Source organism: Bactrocera neohumeralis, unplaced genomic scaffold, assembly GCF_024586455.1.
Source record: "Bactrocera neohumeralis isolate Rockhampton unplaced genomic scaffold, APGP_CSIRO_Bneo_wtdbg2-racon-allhic-juicebox.fasta_v2 cluster10, whole genome shotgun sequence".
Classification (NCBI taxonomy): domain Eukaryota; kingdom Metazoa; phylum Arthropoda; class Insecta; order Diptera; family Tephritidae; genus Bactrocera; species Bactrocera neohumeralis.
In genome coordinates this window covers 28,178,389-28,184,423 of record NW_026089623.1, presented here as the reverse complement: position 1 = coordinate 28,184,423, position 6,035 = coordinate 28,178,389, and the positions used below count along the sequence as shown (strand labels likewise).

At 36.8% G+C, this 6,035-nt stretch overlaps 1 long non-coding RNA gene across 1 annotated transcript; it reads right to left on the bottom strand.

Moving 5' to 3' along the window:
- Window positions 1-1,991: 1,991 nt before the first annotated feature.
- LOC126765503 (uncharacterized) lies at window positions 1,992-2,296 on the bottom strand. The gene is made up of 2 exons (XR_007668472.1): window positions 2,262-2,296; window positions 1,992-2,208 (listed from the first exon to the last, which is right to left on the bottom strand). It is a non-coding gene; the product is annotated as an uncharacterized LOC126765503 (long non-coding RNA).
- Window positions 2,297-6,035: the final 3,739 nt, after the last annotated feature.

Genomic DNA, 6,035 nt, shown 5'->3' with positions numbered 1-6,035 from the left:
ATGTTTTCAGGTAATTTAGTATTCTTCTTTCTATATCATTGCGAAAAATAACCTGTACATTAATTTTAGGTCTGCAAAATCTAACAAAACCCTCACATCCTGCCCTTACCCTACGATGACTTGGAAAAGCCAAACAATATGGTTGAAAGCTATTGCTGTCGGCGAAAGCCAGCAACCAAAATGCCTTAAATTAACAACTTTTAATTTGATTTCATATTTTAAAGCATTAGAAACTGTTAAGGTCTTCTTTATTTGTATATATGTAAAAGACACAAAATATATGTATGTGAGGATTAAAAAGTTCTTATGCTTTTTTATATTTTAACTTTAGTTTGTACATTTTGAGTTTTTCTTCTCTTTCATTTTCTAATTTCATTTTCGCCAAAGTAAGTCGTTCATCACGTTCCATTTCTAGCTTTTTCATCTCCAATTCCTGTTTTTTATACTCTCGCAACAATGTTGCTAGTATTATAGTTTTGTTCACATAACGGTTGTTTGTAAGTCCTAAAACTAAAAGAGTCAGATATAGGGTTATATATACCAAAGTGATTAAGTCGCCTATATTCTCAAATTCGTAGAGCGACTCAAACTTAAGGTAAAGGGAGCAACTTGCCCCCAATGCGATACATTGACGCACCAAGACTTACAAAAAGCGAAGGTCGCTCTTATCGCATCAACCCAAACGCGCTACTTCAGCCGCGACCTAGGGTTACTAAGAGAATCGAAGCCAATTGATAAAAAGAGCTCACTCTTAGTACTAAACACATTTATAGACACGAGAGGTCTGCTTCGTGCAAACGGTCGGCTTGCTAATTCCAGACTTACGTATAACGAACGCCATCCCATAATAATATTTATGAAACAAGTCTCACCTGACATTATACAAAAATATGCTCCCCAAGGCATCAATTGGCAGTTTATCCCCCCAAGCGCCCCTCACATGGCCGGCTTATGGGAATCAGCCGTAAAAAGCTTCAAATCACATTTCAAGAAGCTAGCTGGCACTTATAAATTCAATTATGAAGAATTCACGACCTTGTTAACTAGAATTGAAGCCGTTCTCAACTCACGGCCTCTCGCAGCCCTCATGCAAGATCCATCAGACTTTACAGCCCTCACACCAGGGCATTTTCTTAAAGGAGCGCCCATTCTGGCCACACCTGAGCCAGGCGTGGAGTCGCTTTCCTTATTAAACAGATGGGAAAGAATTAAAATTCTCCATCACGATTTCTGTCTTCGATGGAAAGAAGATTATTTAAAGGACCTCCACCGAAGGTACCGGTGGAAAACACCAGAAAACGCGCCTAAGCTTGGAGATTGTGTCTTAATTCATGACGATTGTCTCCCCCCCACTGAATGGCGGCTTGGCCGCATAGAGAAGCTTTACCACGGCTCCGACGGTCATATTCGCGTAGTTGATCTCCGTACGCAAAACGGAACACTAACTCGGCCGCTCGTTAAACTATGCTTTTTGCCCACAGCCGATAAAACCGACACGTAAACCGTAAACAATAAACGATAAATCGATATTTACGGAAGAAATGGCAGAAGGAAGCTGCACCCAGGCTTTTTTTTAAAATTGAAAATGGGCGTGGCGTCGCCCACTTATGGACCAAAAACCATATCTCGGGAACTACTAGACCGATTTCAATGAAATTCGGTATATATTATATTTTTAACACCCTGATGACTTGTACGAAATATGGGTGAAATCGGTTCACAACCACGCCTTCTTCCAATATAACGCTATTTTGAATTCCATCTGATGCCTTCTCTGTATTATAATGTTAAGTTTTAGCAACTATTTGAAATATCATCAACATTATCAAATAAAAAAAACCTCCTCGCTGTCTTCATAGAGGACTTCTATATTGCTACTCTCAATTATAACCGTAGGGTTCACGCCCTTTCTGAGCCCAAAAATCTCGTCCAGTATTTCGAAGAAGGGACAAATATTTTGAATGTAGTCTGCGAAATTTGGTTTAATTTAATTTCGTATTTAAAAGACAAAGAAAATAAAATACCCTTGACGCTTTCTTCTTCTCCATTTTCAATTAATCCAGCTCCTGTTTGACTACGCCATTTCACGGCCTCCATATATATTCCTTTTAAATAGCGCATTTTGCTCTTCATCACTTTCCAATTAATGTTTGCGAGCAAAGGGCACTTAGCAGATATTTTCGAATAAAATTTTTGTGCAATAGGCTTCTGTATAAAAAAAATGCATTTATAAGCCAATGAAAAAAAAATCAGATACGAACCTCAAATGACTCCGGGCGGTCTTTTAGTTTGCTCACTGCTCCAACGATGTGTTGGTGCTGCCCGGAAGCGCTTAGCTTTGACCTTTTCTTCTAATTCCTGAATATAAAATGTATTTCTGCAATTTACATCTTCACGAGAAATTTAAGTAATACTTACTGATGCACTCATTCTACAAAGGTTTCAGATGGTTTTTATTTCTTTAAATTAAACAAAATTTTGCAACAAGTACAAATGTTTGACCGTTCTTTTTTTCTTTGCAAGTAGTCTTGCCTGCACTAAAAACTTTACTTTTTTGAAGCACTAAATGTAAATTATTTTTGTGTAATGGCAAAACTAAAACAAAATATCAGTTTATAAAACAAATACGCGTCGAATTTGCCTCATAGTTTTATACGAAACGCGTAAACTTTTTTCATACAAATTTTGACAGCTCATTTATAAGGCACAAAATTTTACGAGTTTAAGAATTTTATGAGGCATTTACGAGTTTGATGGAATACCCTTATCAATTTTGACTCTATTAACTTCAAAATACAACAGTCCCAATGATCATGCAGAAAACTGTCAATTGTTTTCATTTATAAAAATATTTTTTATCAAATGCCATTAAGATAAAAATAAACAAACATAATTGAATGTAAGGAATTGTTTTGGTAAAAATTGATGTTATTTCAAAACATACCTGATAAGTTTTGATTTCTAATCGAAATTATTAGTAATCTGATTACTTTGTATTTGAGAGTGAAATAATTGATTACATTACGATTATCTTGGTCCCAAGTAGATTACGTAATGATTAAGATTTCAAATAATCAAAAAATAATCAGGATTACTCTGGATTACTGAAAAGAATCAAAAATAATCAAAATAAATAATTGATTCTTTTCAGCGAATCTTTTTGATTATTTTTGATTCTTTTCAATCCAAAACCCCAAACAACTTTGGTCTTTTTGCTTTTTTTAATTTTTAATAAATTTTTTTATTCAATTTTGTACAACAAATAAAGATATTCAAGAGTCTTGAATCAAGACATAATAACTAAATGTAACACCAAAAATAACAAAATTCATTTATAACAAAATAACAAGAAAAATATACATTAACTCCATTTAGAATTTGCTTTCAATAACACCAATTTCTCAAATGATAAGTCCGACATTGACTGGCGCCTTGGACTGTTCACTATCCCCGCAAAGGAAAATAGCCTCTCTACTGGTGCTGAGGATGTCAGGGGAGTATTAAAGGCAACAAAAGCTTCTTTTAGACTGCAATGTTTTACCCAAGTGTCGTCTGTTCTTGAATTGTCATTTAAGTAACAGAAAAAGTGATGGGTCAAAAAAGCCCGACGATCACTAGCACTTGGCTCAGGAGTAGCATTTGTTCCTTCTTCGTTATCTGTGCCTGTATAAAGATAAATGAATTTAATAAAAATAATCTAAGAATATTCAGGCAATCCTACCGTTGAGGTCAAAATCAAAATGCCTATTATTTGTAAATAATTCATTACTTTTCAATATTTGTGCATTGAAAGCACGATTATCTTTTGCATAGAAATCGCAAATTGTGTTTAAAACCCAGGTGATTATGTCCGCTGCTGTCACCTCCGGTTTTATCCTTTGCAACACCTTGATCCAGCTCATTTTAATATCTGGAGTTAGTACAGTTGCCGCTAGTGCTATATTGGCCTCCGGTTTTAAAGTAAAAAATGCGTCAAATCGATCTCTGAAACGCTGCTCCAACTTAGCAACCACAGAGGAAACTTGCTGAATTCCTGGCTTGTTTTGCAGCTTATTCAATCTATTGCTGAGGGTCATCAGAGTCAGAATTAAGCAGCCTGCATGGAATATACACTTACTTAATGTGAAACCAATAAAAAAATAATAATACATTTTACCGTAATTCACGTTATTTTCTCCTTGAAGGTAGTCCAAGGCACGAGCAATAGGCCCCATCAACAACTGGTACATCTCCAGATACTGCAAATCGCTCTGAGAAAATTGTGACAAGCTGAGTCTTTCGCACAAAGGATTCAACTTGTCCTTGGCCCAAAGTAACTTCGTTACTGCGTCGAACAGTGAATTCCACCGAGTTACAACGGGCACAAGCAATGTCGATCCCAAGCATTCCACAATAATTTCCGACGACTTCGGCCATTTGCACTTCCTCCACAAGGCGTTGCATTTTTCGAATGTCTGGAAAATATTCTCTTTAGTACATTATAGTTCAACAAAATCGTTAACAATTTTCAGTTACCATCGAATGTTGGATATACAAAGCCTGCTCACTTCTCAAAATCTTCACGTAATCGGCGGAAGCAAGTAAATTCAGCGTGTGGCTGCAACATCGAAGATGCTTTGGCGGCAGCAGCTCGTTTTGGAAAACTGGCAAATCGTTTTCGTTTTCATCTTCATGAGAAGTTTCAGTTTCCGTACACCCGTACTCCTTGAAAGCCTTAACAAAATTGGATCCATTGTTTGTCACCGTCATAATAACATTGGACGGGCTCAGACCAAAGCCGGCATTAATTTCGGCAATGATTTGCGCAATTTTTTCAGCTGAGAGCACGCCGAATATTCTCCTGCAAGCAAGAGCAGCCGACTTGCATTCCAAGTTCTCTGTGAGCCAATGGCATGTATACCCCAAACAGAGATCGGCATGCGCTGCTGTTTCTCTGACTTTAAACCAGTGGTCGGCATTTCTTAGCACAATTGTGCAAACTAACTTCACACGTACGCTTACGCTCTATCGTTCAGTCGTTGTCGAGCCAGCAACGAATTAACATCACGCAAGACTATAGCGCAAAACCAAATATGCCCTGCAAGAAATATTTTATGATTCTAAATGCCTTTGGTGCCACGCAATGGCTTTTATGTTCCAAGTCTTTTAAAGATAATAGGGAATATATCCTTAAAAGACATTTTGTTAATTTTCATTATACTATTAGTTATTTAGATTAGATGCTTAATTTTCATTCCAATTTCTCACTGGGCTACTTTTTTTTCGTGCTCACCAACACAGTGACAGATCCTCTCATGCCGACCACTGCTTTAAACCTACTTACATTAAAAGAAATGGATGACTAAACGCCAGCGCAAAGCATGCAGTGCAAGCGCACACCACCACCGCATGTGACGATCAATTTAAGCTCGCATATACATACATATTGACTTCGGCAAAGAAGTGTTTCAAGTGTTACGCACGAGACAAGCAGACACTTTGTTTGACTTGTTGACGATGACATAAGACACTGCGTTTAGCTTATTGCCGAAGGCATGACACTGTACTTGACTGTTTTTTACTGTAACAACAATTCAACGACACTTGACTGGCACGCTTATTTCATAATTTCAGTTATTCTGTTGCGCTCGGTTTGTTTACACGGAATTGAAAACTTGGCAGTTTTGTTTAACATAACTTTGTAACTTAATAAGCAGTAAGTAATATAATGATATTATTCTGTAGTGTATATTGTATGTATGTATGTGTTCACGAAATAAATGAGTTATTTTATGTATGGATATGTGTTTTTCTATAGATTTTATATTATGTCCGATACACAAGCTTTTATCACTGAACAAATTGCGAATGGTGTTTACACCTTATCATTGCAACACAAGGGAAGAAGTTTCATTTGGAATATTTTGTCAGAGGTTTTGAAAACAGATGGTACCAGAGTAGAAGGGATGGTATACTGCCGCAAATGCCGCAAAGTTCTTAAATGTAATAAAAATTACACATCCAACCTGAATCGGCATCCTTGTTGCCAAGCCATC